Genomic DNA, 21,044 nt, shown 5'->3' with positions numbered 1-21,044 from the left:
ATAAACAGACGGCGCGTTATTTGGAATGAAAATGCAGCAACTAGATCCGAGGATTCTACAGGCCCCGCCCCTATCGGCCAGTATGACGTCAAGGACGAGACGATTCTGGAGCACAACAATTCTCATAAAGGATTGCTCTTCGGTTAAGTTACCTAGAGCGGAGGCAGTCTCATCTACTACTGCTTCAAGGGTTCTTGTTAACCTACGGATTAGCTTACTGTTTACAACTGTACCTAAATAAGGGAACACACCTTTATCAATATCAATGAATTGCTCTGCAGCAGTTTCAGTATAGTCGACAATCGGGAGGTTTCTCTTGTGTCTAGTATGTACTAGGAAGGAATTCCTATGGTAGTCAGGTGGGGCTAGGAAAACAGGTGGCAGTAGGAAAGCAATGTAACAGGTTCCCTCCCAATCGAGGGGCAGACGAACATATGCAGTTTGACCACAAACAAAATAAGAATGACGTGAAGCTTTGAAAATAGATTTCCCACTGTCACTATACTGGATAATAGTAGTACAATCACTATGTCCTACGTGTACAGAACCATGACTACGGACACATAATTCGCCTTTGACTGGTAGTACTGAAATAGCAGGTGAGTCTGGAGTAGTATCAGATTGGACATTCAGGACCATAAAATTCGATGAATAATTACCTAAATTATACACTTCATTTTCTAGATCTAAACCTGTTCTGTGGGGGAAACCTTGCTTGTCTGGGAAACATGTGCTGTTAAGAAAAAACATATCTGTTGAGGATGACGTTAACGTGGACCATGCTCCACACGAACCATTATGTGAGAATGGATAAGAAAAAAGTGGCAGAACTCCCTTCGGGGTCTGGAAAGGGGGGAGTCGACCACACACCCAACAATTAGTGGCATTGCTGGTCTGGTGTGAGTAATGTAACATACGGATAAATGAATTGTTACGCATAGCGAGGCGGTAAGCATATTCGTGAGGAGGCAGATCACTAAACGTGTGCTCTACTGTAGCATTAGCAGACTTATTTACATGAGAAACTGAAAAATACAGGAAAAATGCATAGCTGATGCAAGAAATCATAATGCTGATGAATAATATGAAGCTTAGAAAAATGATACATTGAGTTGAGTTTTGACTGACTCTCTCACTATGGGGGTCTATTTTATACATGTCAGAAACAGTCTAACCGTTTCACCTAGGGGAGGACTTATACAATCAAACTGACTGACTTATTTTACTAGACCGGAGCTTTAACTTATACTCCTGCTGCGCAGTTTTCTCTAACAGGGAAGGGGTTGTGTCAATGTCTTTTGCGGGACAGTCCTTAGGAACAATATTTCGGCAGTCCTTAAAATCCTGGGAATCCTTGGAAATGTTTTTAGAAACGGGTTTTAATCCATTGAAAAGTTTTACATGAGAAAGATGTATCCATCCTTTTCGGCCTTCCAACTTCACGGCTGTACGGGTGGTGAGGAGGACCTGACGGGGCTCCTTCCAACGAGGTTCCAGCGGACTTGATCTGTCAAAGTTTCGGATCATCACCATGGAACCTGGAACGATTTCATGCGGTGCCACCTCGGTATTGTCTGGAAATGCGGCAGCAACCTGTGAACGACATGAGTTGAGGGCAGACATCAAGGAAGCTAGGTAATCTGTCAGCATATTACATGAAACATCAGTAATACTTCGGGGTCTAGGAGTACCCCACATGTTAGGGGGGCGGCCGAATACGACCTCATACGGGGACAGACCTGATCTGGAATGTGCGACCATGCGCATATAAAATAAAGCGACTGGCAGAGCTACTAGCCAGTCCACACCCTTTTCTTTACAAACTTTGGCGATACGGATTTTCAGAGTTTGATTATGTCTCTCGACTAGACCGGCTGCTTCAGGATGGCGTACACAATGGAACTTCCACTGGTACCCTAACAACAGGGAAACGTGCTTCATGAGTTCGGATGAGAATGGCTGACCGTTATCAGAATATACGACTCTAGGGAGTCCATATCGAGGGAAGAACTCACGAACCAACTGCTTGGCAGTGGTCGCGGCTGTGTAATCTGGGACTGGATATGCTTCTGTCCATCTGGACAAAGCGCATACAACTACAAGGACATACTTGAAACCTCGACATCGCTCCATCTGAATATAATCCATCTGGAGGACTTCAAAAGGGTGGTCAGGAGGCTGGAAACCACCTTGTTCCACCGGGACACTTTTACCTGGATTAAACTGACAACATATCATACAGGTACGGACTTTCTGCTTGGCTGCAGCTCGTAAATGCTTGTTGAACCAAATGTTCTGGATACTGTCTAACATAGCTTTTTCTCCTAAATGTGCTGGACTATGTGCGGTATTAATGATGACTTGAACCATAGAGTCGGGGAGAAACCATGTGGCTCTACCCTTCGTTAACCATCCTTGATCTGTCTGGACCCCTCCTTGTTCAGACCATTTCTTGATTTCATCAGAAGTAGCATGTAACTGGATATCTATGACATCTTGAGTAGGGTCCTTAACTGTCATACATGTAGTCGGATCTGGAGTGTGTGTCAGGTTAACTGGAATGTCTGGAGTCTGTGCTGTAAGCTTGGCTGTGCGATCTGCTAGATCATTGCCTTGGGAAATAATGTCAGTAACTTTCGTATGTGCTTTGCATTTCATGATAGCAATGGATGTCGGTAAATGTATGGCATCTAACAGGGCTTGAATAAGGAAACCATGCTGAATCTTGGTTCCATGAGAAGTCATGAAACCTCTCTCCTGCCAGAGCACTCCGAAGTCGTGTACAACTCCGAATGCGTAACGTGAATCTGTGTAAACATTAACTTTCAGGTTCTTGGCGTGTATACAGGCTGTGTCAGAGCAACTAGCTCTGCTGCTTGAGCGGACAGGGTATCAATACGGTGTGTCTCAATAACTTCAGTGTCAGTAGTCACTGCATACGCGGCGACTAGTTCTCCTGTACTAGTTCTCATACATGAACCATCCACATAAAGTGTCAGGTCAGGATCTAGTAACGGAATGTCTGTCAGGTCCTGTCTTGGCTTTGTCGTAATGTTGACTGCTTCCACACAGTCGTGTGTGGCAGAATTTGAACTAACTGATGGTAACAGTGTAGCAGGATTCAGGATGTTGCAGCGTCTAATTTCTATGTGTGGCTGGAACAGTGTCAATTCATAACCTGTTAAACGTGCAATTGTCAAGTGCTGAGTTTGTGTTCGGTTTAAAAGAACTTCTACGGAGTGTGGAACTTGTACTGTCAGGGAGTGTCCTAAAACTATGGAATCACTTTGTCTGATAGCTAGTGCTGTGGCTGCAACTGACTTGAGGCACGCAGGCAACGCCTGGGCGACTGGATCTAATGTGCTCGAAAAATAAGCACAGGGCTTGTATTGACCTGCTTGATCTTGTGTGAGAACAGATAATGCTGTACCTTCACGTTCAGTGACAAAAAGTGTAAAAGGCTTACTGTAGTTCGGTGTAGCTAGAACTGGAGCTTGGCATAGGGCTTTCTTTAACTCGTTGAAACTAAGTGTATGTTCAGATGTCCAAGGGAGGACAGTCGATACGGCTGCCTCCTGTGTCGTTAACTGTATCAGTGGCTTGGCTAGAAATGCATACTGGGGAATCCATTGTCTGCAATAAGAAGTAAGGCCGATAAAGGCACGCACCTCCTTCTGGGTTCTGGGCTGGGGAAGACTCGCTATTAACTGGATACGGTCGGGTGTCAACTGCCTACCCCTCTTGGACAGCAAGTGTCCTAAGTAGACCACTTGCTGGACACAGAATTGAAGCTTCGAAGGTGACACCTTGTGCCCCATCTCGGCTAGGAAATACAAAACCGTGAGTGACGCTCGCTCGCAGTCACGTTCAGAACGGGCTGTGATCAGTAGATCATCGACATACTGGAGCAGGGCAGTGTCAGTTGGCATGTGAATGTTGTCTAGTTGTCTCTTAAGTGCTTGACTGTAAATACTAGGGCTTTCTGTGAAACCTTGAGGAGCGCGTGTGAACATATAGCTCCTTCCATTTAAACAAAAACCGAAAAGAAACTGGCTGTCTGGATGAATAGGAACACTAAAAAATGCATTCTTGAGGTCTATGACAGTGAAGAACATGGCTTTGGGATCAATAGCAGTTAACAGGGAGGAAATATCTGGGACAACTGGGTACTGAGGAATAATACATTTGTTAAGTTCTCGTAAATCAATCACTAATCGATATACTGGGGGTGCATTTGGGTCAGTACGTTTCATGACTGGAATGATCGGAGAATTGCATACATTGGAGTCAGTTTCTACAACTACTCCTTGAGCCATGAGCTCGTCTATAATTTTGGATAAGGCTGCTACAGCCTCGGGTGGCAATCTGTACTGTCTGATTCGTGGTAACACTACACCTGGTTTGAGAGTCACACGATAGGGTGTGATTTGCATATAACCTACATCAGTTGGACCTTGCGCCCATAAATGCTGCGGAACATTGGACAGTCTGGAATCAAAATCTCGTAATACATAGTGACCCTTAAAGTCACGTAGGAACAATCGTATTCCCTCTGGGGAACAACATATAACGGCACCTAACTCTTTCAGTGTTTTAATGCCTAATAGATTTTCTGGACATGACTTAGTAAGTAACAGATCAGTAGTGCGGGACAATGGACCTACTTCTAGAGTGACTGGCTTTGAGATCTCATTCACGATAGGCTTTCCTGAAAATCCAAGGGAAACATTTCTTGAGCCTGAGAGCGGAGCCCCTGGAACTTCGGCGTGACTAATTGTGGTCCTACTTGCCCCTGTATCAATCAAAAACTTTCTGTCTTTCCCTAATACTTGACTATGAACATAGGGACCTTCTTGATCTACAGGTATCTCGATGAGAGGCAAGCCTACCTCCCTCTCTAGGCTGTTTCATGAATATGGCTGGTACTCTGGATACTCAGACTGTGCATACTGGTACATCTGCGATGTAACGTGCTGTGTTGCAGCGATGGGCTGCGGTGCTGTAACTGTCGGTGGTGCATTCTGTGGCTGAGGAATCTGTGAAACTTGTTCTTGTCTAGGCGGACGTGGTCTTTCTTTAGTCTTACCGGTAGCTATGTTATGTTTCAGAACTGCACACTCATTTATGAAATGACCTGGCTGTTTACAATAATTGCAGTTCCCTTTAACGGGAGCTGCAGGATGACTGGCTTGATTCGGACCCCTCTTCTGACTGTCTTGAGGAACAGATTGTGCAACTAGCACTTTCATTTTCGTATCTTTCATACGTTTTCTCTCGTGTTCTTGCTCTTCCCTGATTCTATTCTGGTGATACTGAAGCATCTGGAGCATCTGGGACGGAGTATTTGCTTGCCAGGTGCTTTCGACTTTCAAAACTCGATTTTTAATTTGTGGACTTGAATTCTCGACTAATTTAGTAACAAAAAGGTGAGGGTATGACTCACTACTTGTCTTGAGGCCACTGTTAATACTGAAACATTTTTCAAACCTAGAATAAAAATCACTAATATCTTCATCTTGTTTCTGTTTACAGGCTGAGATTGCATCCCAGTCTTCTTTTCTCGTTGTTAATAATCTGGGTAAAACTTGAATTAATAATTCTGGTAATTCTTTACATTTATCTCCAAGACCGGTACCTGGTACTCGTGCCTTGTCTTCAGCTTCTAGAGCTGTCCAATCGATCTTTTTCTCTCCCACCTCCCATTCTTTTTCCTTTAGCTTTTCATACACCCCTGCGGGTAGCAGAACTTTTAACATTTTAATGATATCTGGGTAAGTGTATTCTCCCATACGGAGCATGTCTTTTAATTCTCGATGGAACCCTGCTGGATCTTTGTCATGACAGGGAATTAATTTCTTCATTTCAAGGAGTTCCATCTTTGTGATTGGAGTGTATACAAACACTCGTTGCATTTCGCCACCCGTTCCTTTGACTGGGTGGACTTCTCGTAACGGATTCTGTCTGTCTATGTAGAATGGTTTACTTTCTGGGGGTGAGACATGAACAAAATGCGGGTTCAAGAACGTTCTATATTTGTGACGCTGTTCTAGAATGACACTAATTAAATCGGTACCTAGACCTCTCCATTTATACTGGAGTAACTCGTTCAGGATATCATGTAACGGACCTGGATCAGAGTGCTGACCCTCATACAGAGTAATGAGGTGCTGGATCATATACATAACTACTAACAGGAGGGGGGAGAGAGAGAGTCAGTGGATTCAGTCTCCCGAGTCATATACATAAACAAAGTGGAATCCACTCAGGTGATAGTGATCCCTAAGGTGATGGGGAACACACAATGTTGTTTAAATGCCCCTCACACACCAACAGGCCCCTTGGTGTCATGCTTCATCATCGGGGCCTTCGCACCCCTCTACGGGATGCGGCGTGCTACGACTCGCGAATACGCAGGAGCACTTGACGTGAACTATGTGTGGGGGTGTGTGTTTTTAACAAGGATGTGAGTGAGGTGAGGTGAAAAAAGTGGGTGGTTAAAAAATACCTGGCACGTGGGAAGAAAAAAAAACTTTATTAAATCCCCGGCTGGTATTATTAAAATTTAAAGTGCAGGGCGTGGTTATAAAAAGATACGTATTAGGGTATCAAACCACTGTATTAAAAGTCAACATGTTTCGGAGGTCAGAGCCCCCTTCTTCAGGACAAGGGTGTATGCACTTACCCTCCCCTTACTCACATGTAAAATGTAAAAGTGAAAAATAAAATTACCACAATGTGTAATGTTCCTCACAATGTTATATGTAAGTGAGTGTAGTTGCGCCCAGTTGGCGTAAGAACCTGTGGAAACAAAATCATATATAAACAGACAGTTTATCACAGTTTTAGAGGAGAAGGATAATGCTTCTCTGAAAAAACATCAGGTGAAACCAAAAAATAATTGGAACCTGGAAGAAGAAAGAAAAAAGACACTACACACATATACACACGCATACCAACACAAATTGCTGCTCAGATGGAATATGAGCAGAACAAAGAGAACAAAAGATCTTACTTAAAGTTCACAACTAGAGGACTTCATGAGCCTTTAACGTATATTGGGGAATCCTTTCCTAATCAGAAACCTAGGAAATCAAAGGTTCACCAAATCAGTGGAAGAACTCAAGCATCTGAGCGCCACAAGAACAATGTACAACTGCTTCTCAAAATGGTCTCATAACTCACGGTTACAGCAACAACAAATCGCCTGCCATCCCTCAACGCGGCTCCGATGAAGTGAGCAGCAGAGGGATTCGGGCCTTTAAATACGCTTGTCTGGGGGTAATTAGTGAGGGTTAATTGATTAATGCAAAACGGTACAAGCCCAAATACGGAGAGATATCACCAAATACCCGGTAATGCGCTAACGTCCTACACTGATCCTTCGTGCATGCGCACAACAGAGTACAGCCGGCGCATGCGCGATAGACTGATCTAATGCGCATGCGCACATGCAAACGCTTTGTAAAAGACGCGAAGCTAGCGGTATCATATTGAAATGCTTGGAAGTGGATGGCAAGATCTAATGCGCATGCGCACCTGCAAATGCTTCGTGAAGGACGCGAGGCTAGCGGTATATATTGGAATGCTTGGAAATGAATGGAAAATGGCCTATTTAAACCCAAAAAAACAAAAATAAGGCAGGGATAAGGTGTTATGGCCAGTAGACAAAAAGAGGATTACCCTATTTCAGGGGTGTGCCTACCATTTCCGTAGTTGCTCTCACGGGTGTATTTTACATATAATAATTCTTAAGAGGAAATTTTTAAGAAAGACTGTGGTGAGAGAGGTTAAGGTCAAAATCGATGGTACCACGTTGAGCTGATGTGTATAACCCTATTGGTCCTCGATCTGCCCACCCTTTACAATGAGCTTTGGTGAAAATACTCATATGGTTACTTAATAATTGTTTGTGGACCAATAGGGTTATACACATCAGCTCAACGTGGTACCATCGATTTTTGATGGATGTTGAACCCTTTCTGGAGCTGACCTTAACCTCTCTCACCACAGTCTTTCTTAAAAATTTCCTCTTAAGAATTATTATATGTAAAATACACCCGTGAGAGCAACTACGGAAATGGTAGGCACACCCCTGAAATAGGGTAATCCTCTTTTTGTCTACTGGCCATAACACCTTATCCCTGCCTTATTTTTGTTTTTTTGGGTTTAAATAGGCCATTTTCCATTCATTTCCAAGCATTCCAATATATACCGCTAGCCTCGCGTCCTTCACGAAGCATTTGCAGGTGCGCATGCGCATTAGATCTTGCCATCCACTTCCAAGCATTTCAATATGATACCGCTAGCTTCGCGTCTTTTACAAAGCGTTTGCATGTGCGCATGCGCATTAGATCAGTCTATCGCGCATGCGCCGGCTGTACTCTGTTGTGCGCATGCACGAAGGATCAGTGTAGGACGTTAGCGCATTACCGGGTATTTGGTGATATCTCTCCGTATTTGGGCTTGTACCGTTTTGCATTAATCAATTAACCCTCACTAATTACCCCCAGACAAGCGTATTTAAAGGCCCGAATCCCTCTGCTGCTCACTTCATCGGAGCCGCGTTGAGGGATGGCAGGCGATTTGTTGTTGCTGTAACCGTGAGTTATGAGACCATTTTGAGAAGCAGTTGTACATTGTTCTTGTGGCGCTCAGATGCTTGAGTTCTTCCACTGATTTGGTGAACCTTTGATTTCCTAGGTTTCTGATTAGGAAAGGATTCCCCAATATACGTTAAAGGCTCATGAAGTCCTCTAGTTGTGAACTTTAAGTAAGATCTTTTGTTCTCTTTGTTCTGCTCATATTCCATCTGAGCAGCAATTTGTGTTGGTATGCGTGTGTATATGTGTGTAGTGTCTTTTTTCTTTCTTCTTCCAGGTTCCAATTATTTTTTGGTTTCACCTGATGTTTTTTCAGAGAAGCATTATCCTTCTCCTCTAAAACTGTGATAAACTGTCTGTTTATATATGATTTTGTTTCCACAGGTTCTTACGCCAACTGGGCGCAACTACACTCACTTACATATAACATTGTGAGGAACATTACACATTGTGGTAATTTTATTTTTCACTTTTACATTTTACATGTGAGTAAGGGGAGGGTAAGTGCATACACCCTTGTCCTGAAGAAGGGGGCTCTGACCTCCGAAACATGTTGACTTTTAATACAGTGGTTTGATACCCTAATACGTATCTTTTTATAACCACGCCCTGCACTTTAAATTTTAATAATACCAGCCGGGGATTTAATAAAGTTTTTTTTTTTCTTCCCACGTGCCAGGTATTTTTTAACCACCCACTTTTTTCACCTCACCTCACTCACATCCTTGTTAAAAACACACACCCCCACACATAGTTCACGTCAAGTGCTCCTGCGTATTCGCGAGTCGTAGCACGCCGCATCCCGTAGAGGGGTGCGAAGGCCCCGATGATGAAGCATGACACCAAGGGGCCTGTTGGTGTGTGAGGGGCATTTAAACAACATTGTGTGTTCCCCATCACCTTAGGGATCACTATCACCTGAGTGGATTCCACTTTGTTTATGGATCATATACATACCCACCAGTCGTTGTTCGGCTGGGGGCAGTTTCAGAAACATTTGTGCCACTATTTCGTCTGGAAAAGTGGTAGAATCAGTAATCCATCGGACTGCTGATCGTACTAGTTCTTGTTCATGCATAGTACTTAATTCACTGTAACCGATTCGTGATCTCAGAATGTGATCGGTAGCTTGAAATACTTGTTCTAGGGAACCTTGTTCTGGTACTGAATGATGGAAAATAGACTTGGGTTCTAGACGTAAATGACGATCTGGAAATCTAGATTTTCCTACATACGCTATTCTAGCAGAATTCTCGTCGTCTTCCTCTTCAGGATCAGAGGTACTTTCTTTCTCGCTTACTTGTGCTGCTTTACGCTGTTCGTGTATCTTTATTATTTCTTTACGGATTTTCTTGTACATACTTTCCATGGCACCGACGGTCTTGTGCTTACCCTCGGCTATATTATCACTCCACCTTGTCAGGATTCTCATTTCGGCAGAATCTTTAGACGGGTAATCTTGTTCTCTTATTAGACAATTAATCAGAAACTTTAATATCATGAGCTGGATCTCGGCTTTCCTTTGAGACATGGCTTCGTGAATACTTTCTGGATCATCCCCTGTACGGATGAAACGATATATTCTGTCTAGATCTTCTTTCATATTCGGTAAGGTGACTAGATACTCGGCCACCTTTCTTACACGGAACGAATATAAAACCATATTATCCTCGCCTGGGACTGGATCATAGACACATTCGGCAAGGGATTTTCTTATTTCTGCTACCGTCTGATGTCTAGGCGTACGCTGTGACGCTTGTGCATGTAATTCGGCTAACGTTAAACGCTTGTGTGGCGGCGGGGTTTGAGGAGGACCTCCTCCTGCGGCCCCTAAACTAGAATCATCGACGGACATTCTTCGTGGCGGAGCGGGAAGTTGAAATGCTGGCTGGACCGGGGGTACCGTAGCAGGTACTCCGGTGTCTGGAAGAGCGGGAAGTGCCTGATTTACAGGGACTGGTGGAGCGCGAACAGGATTTGCATATTCTGGGACTGTGTCGTCCAAATAGGACGAAATAAAAATATCAGCTGCGGTCTGTTTGTGACGTAGCTTGGTCGGAACTAATGGTGGCGGGAAATTACTGGATGCCTCTGGGGTCGCTTTTGGCGAGCCCTCGGCAAGAAGAGGATACATACCCTTATTAAGGGCATGCCTCTGTCTGTCTGATTGCTCAGTTCTAACTCGTTCACCTATCTCGATTAATTCTCTTTCTTGGGCTCGTTCTTGGGATTCTCTACTTAACTCTGACTTTCTGACTTCCTTTTCGGTTCTTCTATGCGCTTCTTTACGCCATAACTCGATGGCATCTTTCTGTGACTGTCTGGCTTTCTTTTTCCATAATGCTCCTTCTACTCGCATGATACATTCGGCATCCCATGTACCCGATACAGGCCATCTATACTTTTCTTCTAACTGTTTGGTATACTCTACCCATAAATCTAGATACAATATGGCGCTTATGCCATGTTTCTGATACATAAAGTGACCTGGACTGTCCCTAGGCGGAACAGGAACTGCTTCTTCTAACAAACCCTTTCTAGTTTTTAACTGACGTAATCTCGAAAAGAGAGACATTGTAAACTTGAATCGGAACACAATACAATAGACGAGGAACAATAACAATTGGGAAAACAATTCAGGCATACCACGACATTGAAAATACATTAAACAATATCATAACATAACAGTTCGAACAGAATATTACCTGGAATACTGAGAACAGAAATACAAGAATTTTCTCGAGAACGGAACAGACTAGAGTTACTGGATGCACTGCTGTAACAGTACGGAACATACCGGTCCCATAAAGGGACGCATCAAGACCCGTATCCACCTAGGTGAACACTTCGTTTGTGAGTCTGGGTACCACCAACCCACGGACCAGGAGTCAATTTAGATTGGTCCTGTCTAGATACTACCCCAGCAATGGTACTCACCGGGCAGCACGGAACGGAAAGCCTCGGACTGGACTGGACTGATGGCGACGAACTTCGGACTTCGGACTTCAGTTACGGGTGGGCCTCCGGATACCTCGGACCTTGGACTCTCGGCTTGGGCTCTGGTCGGGACTCGCCGCGTTCCTCCACCGTCTCGTTTGGATGCTGGACCGCCTCCTCCGTCTCCTCCGTGGGCCTGAGGGATACTTGAAGCAGAAATATCTGCACTTGGCCAGTATGGTTCCGTCACGACTGCAGAGGGTCAGGGGGTCGGCGTGGCTTCACCGACGCGTGGGGAAAGGGCAAGTCCCTATTCGGGCGCCATTATGTGGTAAATAAATAAATAATACCCTATTTTTGAATAGGCATATATCATAACAGATAGCTCAATAAATAAGAGTCAAGATTCGAGGTAGTAGGAGTTTCTGCAGGTTTATTACAGCATAAGGACAGGATCAGGACAACCTGCATAGGAACAGAATGGCAGGGCTAGAGTGGCCCGGCAGCTGCCGGGGCTAGGTCTGGGATGAGCGCGCTAACTTTTAATAACAATACACGGGCATATATACATAGCGCGAACACATAGCATTACATTGCAGTAGGCGTAGCAGTGGGTGGAGCAGAAGGTGTGACGCGTAGCAGTCGCGAAAGATAACAGTAAAAGTAGGTGTAACTGGGCGTATACATAGACATGTGGTGCAGACGTAACAGAATATGTCATGAATGGGGCGGAAACATTGGAGGGGGCTACCTAAGGAGCCGGGACCTCTAACCTGGTGGTGCGCGTAAACTGACAATGACGTATCACTAGGAGAAGCTGGGGGCTATGAACTCTGTGCTAGGAGCAGAGACTAAAGTCTGGAGGGTCGGAGCGACATGTACCTAAACCCTATCTAGTATCTGATGTTTAGGGAACATGTTGATATAAACTAGAAGTCATGAGGGGAAAAGCTAACTTGACTCTAAGACTGGACCATGCATTATTCTACATGTAGTGCGTGATGAAGAATATTAAATGACCATTAAATACAGTATTTCTCTAACGTGGAGACGCATAGGCTAGACAATGACGGAAACTATTGATGCAGTTCAGTAGCTTAGGAATGCAGAGAAGGAGGACTAAACTGATAGCTGGAATCATAACATACTCTTGGCAGACTCAGAGGCAGAGCCAGGCTGCACCGGGCACTGCGAGGCAGGAAGTAAGTGAAAGGTCGAGGATACAGGTGGGGGCTGTATCGCTCCTCAGCAAGGCTTCAGGAGACAGGAGCTGAATCTGATGTCCAGGCCCTTTTGAGGCCTGGAAACGGGGACTTTATAATGAAATAACGTGCACACTGAGAAACATGGCAACATTACTTTACATAAGCCTGGTATTCGTAGTATTCACGGGGACTGGGAAATGGCATATCAGAGGTGGACACAACTGTAATTGCGTCTTGAATCGGACATGGGGAATAACATATGCATATTGGTCATGCACACATAACATATGATGGATGACACGTAGGGACACAGAACATGACAAAATTTACTTTTCCACAGTAGGACTGAGGTGCTTTGGCAGAGCGGGGTTTGTGTCCCAGTAGCGGTATAAGTGAAGGGGTAGGGGGGGTGAGTGTAGCACTGAGGTGGTTTGCCAGAGCGGGGCTTATGTCCAATTAGCAGTATAAGTGGAGGGGCGGGGTAGTAGCGGTATAACTGGAGGGGCGGAGGGTGTAGGACTGAGGTGCTTTGGCAGAGCGGGGCTTATGTCCAATTAGCGGTATAAGTGAAGGGGTGGGGGTGTAGTACTGAGGAGCTTTTGCAGAGTGGGATTTGTGTCCCAGTAGCGGCCTAAGTGGAGGGGGGTGTAGGATTGAGGTGCTTTGGCTGAGCAGGGTTTTGTCCCAGTAGCGTTATAAGTGGAGGGGTGGGGGGGGGTGAGTGTAGGACTGAGTTGCTTTGGCAGAGCGGGGTGTGTATCCTAGTAGCGGTATAAGTGGATGGGTTGGGGGTGTAGGACTGAGGTGCTTTGGCAGAGCGGGGTTTGTGTCCCAGTAGCGATATAAGTGGATGGGTGGGGGGTGTTGGACTGAGGTGCTTTGGCAGAGCGGAGTTTATGTCCAAGTAGCAGTATAAGTGGAGGGCCGGGGGGGGGGTGGTTGTAGGACTGAGGTGCTTTGGCATATCAGGGTTTATGTCCAAGTAGCAGTATAAGTGGAGGGGCGGGGGTAGTAGCAGTATAAGTGGAGGGGCGGGGGGTGTAGGACTGAGGTGCTTTGGCAGAGCGGGGCTTATGTCCAAGTAGCGATATAAGTAGAGGGGTGGTGTGTGTAGGACTGAGGTGCTTTGGCAGAACGGGGTTTCTGTCCCAGTAGCAGTATAAGTGGAGGGGGGTGTAGGATTGAGGTGCTTTGGCTGAGCGGGGATTTTGTCCCAGTAGCGGTCTAAGTGGATGTGTGGGGGGTGTAAGACTGAGGTGCTTTGGCAGAGCAGGGTGTATGTCCAAGAAGCAGTATAAGGGGAGGGGCGGTGGGGGGTGAGTGAAGGACTGGGGTGCTTTGGCAGAGAGGGGTTTGAGTGTCCTAGTAGCGGCCTAAGTGGAGGGGTGGGGGCTGTCGGACTGAGGTGCTTTTGCAGAGCGGGGTTTTGTGTCCATGTTGCGGAATAAGTGGAGGGGCGGGGGGGTGGGACTGAGGTGCTTTGGCAGAGCGGGGCTTATGTCCAAGTAGCGGGGTATAAGTGGATGGGTGGGGGGTGTAGGACTGAGTTGCTTTGGCAGAGCGGGGGGGGGTGTCCTAGTAGCGGTATGGCCGGATGACGGCATGCATGCACGGGTGGGCGGATGGATGGAAGACGACATGAATGCACTGGTGGACGAATGGCCGGATGACGGCATGCATGCACAGGTGGGCTGATGGATGGAAGATGGCATGAATGCACTGGTGGCCGGATGGCCGGATGATGGCATGCATGCACGGGTGGACGGATGGCCGGAAAACATCATGAATGCACTGGTGGACGGATGGCCGGATGACAGCATGCATGCAGCATGAATGCACTGGTGAACGGATGGCCGGATGACGGCATGTATGCATGGGTGGACGGATGGACGGAAGACAGCATGAATGCACTGGTGGATGGATGGCCGGATGACAGCATGCATGCACGGTTGAGCGGATGGACCGAAGATGGCATGAATGCACTGGTGGACGGAAGACGGCATGAATGCACTGGTGGACGGATTGCCGGATGATGGCATGCATGCAAGGGTGGGTGGATGGACGGAAGACGGCATGAATGCACTGGTGGACGGATGGCCGGATGACGGCATGCATGTATGGGTGGGCGGATGGACTGAAGACGGCATGAATGCACTGGTGGACGTATGGCAGGATGACGGCATGCATGCACGGGTGGGTGGATGGGCCGAAGACCGCATGAATGCACTGGTGGACGGATGGCTGGATGACTTCATGCATGCACGGGTGGGCGGGTGGATGGAAGATGGCATGAATGCACTGGTGGACGGATGGCCGGATGACTGCATGCATGCACGGGTGGGCGGGTGGATGGAAGATGGCATGCATGCACGGGTGGACGGATGGCTAGATATGAACTGGTATAATTTCCTAGGCTTTGAGAGCTGATGCATCTGGTGGCATTATATGTAAAAACGTGCACCTGCAAGATGTGTTTTGAACTCAGCAAAATGGTAGTAGGAAAGGAATGTCCGTTATCTGTCTTCGATCGGTAGGCATGGCTACGGATGGCATCTGCCATGCCCACACACCGGATTGCATTCTATCATCACATGATTGCTGGGAGAGATAAAACAGTGGAAACCTGTCTTGTACATCACATGCTCCTACCCCCAGGGTGCCCCGCCCAGGGGATATTTAATGTGCCTGAACAGACAACGGCCTTGCATCCAAAAATGTCTGCGTATTGTTGAAACAACAATGGAGGTTAGAGGGTGCAGGCATGTGTCACTGAGATAACTGTACATCGGAAAGGGTTTCAGGTCTTCAACTAAATAATGGATTTTGGATCCTCCTGGAGAGGGGCAGCAATTGGGTTAAACAAGTATGTCCAATGCAATCCCGGCACTCGTGCTTTAGCTGTAAACATCTTAAGCTAAAGCGCGGGTGCCCAGTGATTGCTTCAAAAGTACAGAAATTGAAAAAGAATTGTTTTTCTATTTCTTTACGTTTGAAGCAATTGTGGCACCCGTGCTTTAGCTTGAAATGTTTACAGCTAAAGCACGAGTGCCGCGATTGAAAGCAAACTAAATAAAGGGAAAAAATGGCGAATTAACGTTTTTTCCCACTTTATTTACTTTGCTTATAATCGCTGCACTCGCGCTTTATCTGTAAATATCTTAAGCAAAAGCGTGTGCCGCGAATGGTTTAAAATTAAAGAAATTGGTAAAAAAAATAATTCTCTAGTTCTTTACTTTTAAAGCAATTGTGGCACCGCGCTTTACTTTAAAATGTTTACAGCTAAAGCACGAGTGCCGCGATTGCATTGCAAATGGGGGGTGACGACACTGAAGGTGGGTGGCGGTGGGGGGGACGACACAGTCATGCATGGAGCAGTGAGCACTGACACAATCATGAATTAAAAAAGAGTTCTCCAAATAACAAATACGCTGTGTTAGCGTAACGAGTTTGTAGTTGGTCGGTGCTGCAGTGAGAAAAAATCAGAAGTAACGTCCGCTGCCAGAACCAATTACAGGGCAGCAATGAAGACGGACACTGCACTTAAGAAATGGTGTGCAGCAGGTGGGAGCTACCTCGTTTTACTCAATACTACAGGTCTGCCGACATTGCATGCGCGCTGCCTAGGCTCGAACTAAAAACATACACCACCGGGCCAATATTCACTTGCTCTATTCTGCACGTTTAACTGTTGAAAGCAGCAAATTTTCCTTATGCGTCCGTATGATTTACTAACATGGATTAAAGGCTTACAATATACATACACATCGTTTTCACCTGCATTTGATTTGCAAAACATCCAATGCTCTTGACCTTATCTTGCAGATCTCCAATTTTCAAATGTATATTTTCACAGCTATATTTGACTTCTAAACAGGCAGTCACAAGTGCAGTTATTTTGCAGGCACTGGGGTCTTGACTTCAATGGTGCAGCGGGTGCAGTGACAACGGGACCCGAAGCTCTAGAAACCCGTATAATCACCATGTATTGCAGTCTTTTACTACTAAACAGGCAGTTAGAAGTGACGTGTCCCCTGTTGCCTCCACCCTCCTTCATTGCCCTTGTGGTGGGTTGCCTCACTTCCACTCCTGGTTCACCTTAAGAACAGAGATTGGATTTGCGTTGATGACTTGTTGCCGTCATTTCTCAGCATTTATTTGCATGCTGCATCAGCATAAACTTGAATTGATGGTACTCAGAGAACATGGTTTCTGTATATTTAACAGTGCTTTACTGATTTATGGATGTTGGGCACAATTATGCATTAGGACTTTAACTCGGTAATGACGCTAACTCGGACTTTAACTCGGTAATGATGCTAAAACATCCTGTGATTCTGGGTAAATCACTTAATCTCCCTGTGCCTAACAAAAATGAATGTGTGTCCCCATGTAACGTAACTGTTGCTATGTAAAGCGATCTGATACCCGATTCGGGTCAAGTTGGAGCTATATAAAACTATGCAACAAAAAAAAACATACTGCATGTCAACCAAATTGTTTTAATTGCATTGTTTCATGGGCTGTAAATGAAACGATGGGGTTTATAAGTGGGCTGGGCTGTTAAGGTCTGCTCTCTGAACCTGTGGGTGTGCTGTACGTTGATTCAGACCATGTACAGCCTGTGGGTGTGCTGTATTTTCACTCAGCCTTGTGGCACTATATATTCACTCAGAACATCTTCAGGGTCTGGGTGCACTGTATGTTCACTCAGACCTTGTTCAGCCTGTGGGTGCACTGTATGTGAGTCAGACCTTGTTCAGCCTCTAGGTGCGCTATATATTGACTCAAACCATGTTCAGCCTGTGTGTGCGCTGTCTGTTCATTCAGACCTTGTTCAGCCTGTGGGTGCACTGTATGTTGACTCAGACCTTGTTCAGCCTGTGCGTCCACTGTCTGTTTTCTCAGACCTTGTTCACCCTGTGGGTGCTCTGAATGTTCACTCAGACCTTTTTCTGCCTATGCGTGCACTGTCTGTGCACTCAGAGCTTGATCAGCCTGTGGGTGCACTGTCTGTTCACTCAGACCTTGGTCAGCCTGTGGATGCATTGTATGTCCACCAGACTTTTTTCTGCAAGGGATCAGGGATCTTTTTTTGTTCTTGTAGTGCAAGGTTTGGTTTGGTGAAATATGTGTGTTGTGTGTTTGATCGTAGATACTAGTAGAATGAAAAGGGTTTTCTGACAAAAGTATATATTTTCATAGACCAAAAGTGCTTTACAATGGTTTTGTAGAGTAAAAGAGTTCTTTTTGTTTTGTATCTTTAGGAAAGTTGTTTGGAAGCTGGGATGTTGTGTGATTCACATTTGATGCAAATGAGCACTTGATTGAAGCATCTCTTTACTTCCTTTCAAGGTTTTCAGGGACCGACCAGGCGGTGCGGCTGCCACCCTCGGAGGACCATAAAAAAAAAAAAATCAGGTAAGGTTTCCTATAACCCTCATTTTCATTTCCCCCTTTTTCTTCTCTCGTCTCTATCTCTCTGTTTTTTCATATCTCTTTAATTCTGAAATTAGACTCCCTCTCCAGACTATTCTCTAGCTATATAGCTTGTGATAATAAAAAAATCAAATAAAACAACTACAAGACTTTTACATAGTCCTCTTCCTTATTTGGTTTTATGTTAGCTGTTATGAGCATGTTTCCTTACAAGAGATAGGATGCTCCAGGGGCAGGCTAATTACCTCCAGTTTAATACATTAGGTGTTGCAGTGCCTGGGTCCTGTGAGAGGAGCATGACAAGTTCCAGGCTACCAATTAAGTCCTTATCTTCCCCACAATTTGAAATGGTGAATTCCATAGAGCTAATTGTACACGGTTCAGCAAAGAGTGACATTTAAAGCAGTGATTACAACAAGGCCAATTCCTTTGTTCAATAAAATGTCCTTTCATGGATCACTGAAATAAGGAATAAATACATCTTCTAAGTCGGTGGAGTAGTCAACAATAACTGATAATTCATTAGTGGTGTTTACGAATACCTTACTGTGATGTCAGTCGTTGGCACAAAAAAAGATGAACTTGTTGGTTTTGGATGCTTCTGAGAACCTGTGTTGCAATATATGTGTAACTTGTGGGTCTTTCTTCTGCATTCACTAATTTTGCTCTCACAGCCTTGAGTTCCAGTGGTTCCAAGGTCCCGGCCTACACAGTGTTCAGAAGCTATTTCAGCCCTGTCAGAAATGCAACTCAAACTGATTTCTACCTCATCTCTGTAAATGCTTTCTTTCGGCAAATAAAACTGTCATAAATGTATTTCTTTGTGTTCATTTACAATCTCTAACTCTATTTCTACAGGTCACTGAAACACAAACCAAAAAAGAAATGTACTATTGAGAAACATGATGAAAAGGATTATTTTGAAGAAAGTAAAACATTCTACATCCTAGAACAAATTCTTGCACGAGCAATTGTGAGCAACGTGAAGCGCAAGAAACTGCTGAATGCCAGTGATTTCTCAAATTCCTTAAGCTCATTATAATTTGTCAAGTCCCTAAAGTAGAATGACCAGAACCAATTACCAAATTCAATATTTCAAGGTATGTAAGAACTAAGAACATTGGCGACAATAAATATACATTCAGTGCATTTGGGAGCAAACTAATCACTTTTAATTTGATCACATAGTATATGACGAATGCCTTGGTGACCAAAACACCGCCCCAACAAAGCAGCATCCGTACACATGATGTGAAAGAATTGTCAGGATGACCAATCACCTCAATTAAAAAAAACTATCTTTCGTATACGTCTCCTGCGATTCAAGAGGGGAGAACTTGTTTAAAATAATTTCACTGTGAAAACTCTTTCCCTGTTATAAATACAGCAAAATCGCTGGATCATCATTTTTAATATATAAAGATTTTCACCACCAACTAAGACTCTTGGGTTGATCCAGGTTGTTTCAAAGTGTCCCGGCCCGCTACAGTTCATCATATATCTGCTATGTCTTTAGCCACACAGCAAAAAAAATTGTACTTGGATAGGAAGCTTAAAAGGGCCCTATGTTACTTTATTGATAATTTATACAATCAGTGTGGCATGTCCTAATCCTTGATCAATACTTGCCTGAACAAATTTACCTAACATGTGATTCAGTCTTAACATGGCATGTATCCAGGAACAACCCCAACAAGGAGATGCATACATCTCGAATAAGAGTAATGAATGTGAGAGCAGCTTTAGTTATCAATCCCATCTCACTAAACATGAGAAAACTCACACTGGGCAACAACCATATCAGTGCCCTGAATGCCATAAAGGTTTCAATCACAACTCCTCTCTCATTGAACATGTGAGAATCCACACTGGGCACAAACCTTATCAGTGCTCTGAGTGCCAAAAAAGTTTCAGTGCAAAATCTGGTCTTACTCGACATGAGAGAACCCATTCTGGGCACAAACCTTATCAGTGCACTGAATGCTCAAAAAGCTTCAGTCATAAAATGACTCTTACTCAACATGAGAGAACTCACACTGGACAAAAACCGTATCAGTGCTCGGAATGCCTGAAAAGCTTCAGTCAGAAATATGGTCTCACTCAACATGAGAGAACTCACACTGGATATAAACCTTATCAGTGCTCTGAATGCTGGAAAAGCTTCAGTCAGCAATCTGGTCTCGATCAACATGAGAGAACTCACAATGGGCAAAAACCCCATCAGTGCTCTGAATGCCAAAAAAGCTTCAGTCGGAAATTTGGTCTCACTCAACATGAGAGAACTCACACTGGACAAAAACCTTATCACTGCTCTGAGTGCCAAAAAAGTTTCAGTTCGAAATCTGGTCTTACTCGACATGAGAGAACCCATTCTGGGCACAAACCTCATCAGTGCTCTGAATGCTTGAAAAGCTTCAGTCAGAAAATGGCTCTTACTCTGCATGAGAGAACTCACACTGGACAAAAACCGCATAAGTGCTCTGAATGCCAAAAAAGTTTCAGCCAGAAATACGGTCTCACTCAACATGAGAGAATTCACACTGGATATAAAGCTTATCAGTGCTCTGAATGCTGGAAAAGCTTCAGTCAGCAATCTGGTCTCGCTCAACATGAGAGAACTCACAATGGAAAAAAACCCTATCAGTGCACTGAATGCCAAAAAAGCTTCAGTCGGAAATCTGGTCTCACTCAACATGAGAGAACTCACACTGGACAAAAACCTTATCAGTGCTCTGAATGCTGTAAAAGTTTCAGTCAGAAAATAACTCTCACTAGACATGAGAGGACTCACACTGGGTAAAGACCTTATCAGCACGCTTAAATGCTGGAAAAGCTTCAGTCGGAAAACAAATCTCATTAGACACGA

The 21,044-nt window shown here is 44.8% G+C and overlaps 1 pseudogene across 1 annotated transcript in view; it reads left to right on the top strand.

Annotated features, from left to right (window-relative positions):
• The window catches only part of LOC144756157 (uncharacterized), a 337,832-nt pseudogene that overhangs the window by 6,394 nt on the left and 310,394 nt on the right, over positions 1-21,044 (top strand). The window contains exons 2-3 of the transcript XR_013595090.1: positions 18,095-18,160; positions 19,037-21,001. The product of XR_013595090.1 is annotated as an uncharacterized LOC144756157 (transcript). The remainder of the gene's footprint in view (positions 1-18,094; positions 18,161-19,036; positions 21,002-21,044) is intronic.

Source organism: Lissotriton helveticus, chromosome 5_1 (genome assembly GCF_964261635.1).
Source record: "Lissotriton helveticus chromosome 5_1, aLisHel1.1, whole genome shotgun sequence".
Lineage (NCBI taxonomy): Eukaryota > Metazoa > Chordata > Amphibia > Caudata > Salamandridae > Lissotriton > Lissotriton helveticus.
This window is presented reverse-complemented; position numbering and strand designations above follow the sequence as displayed.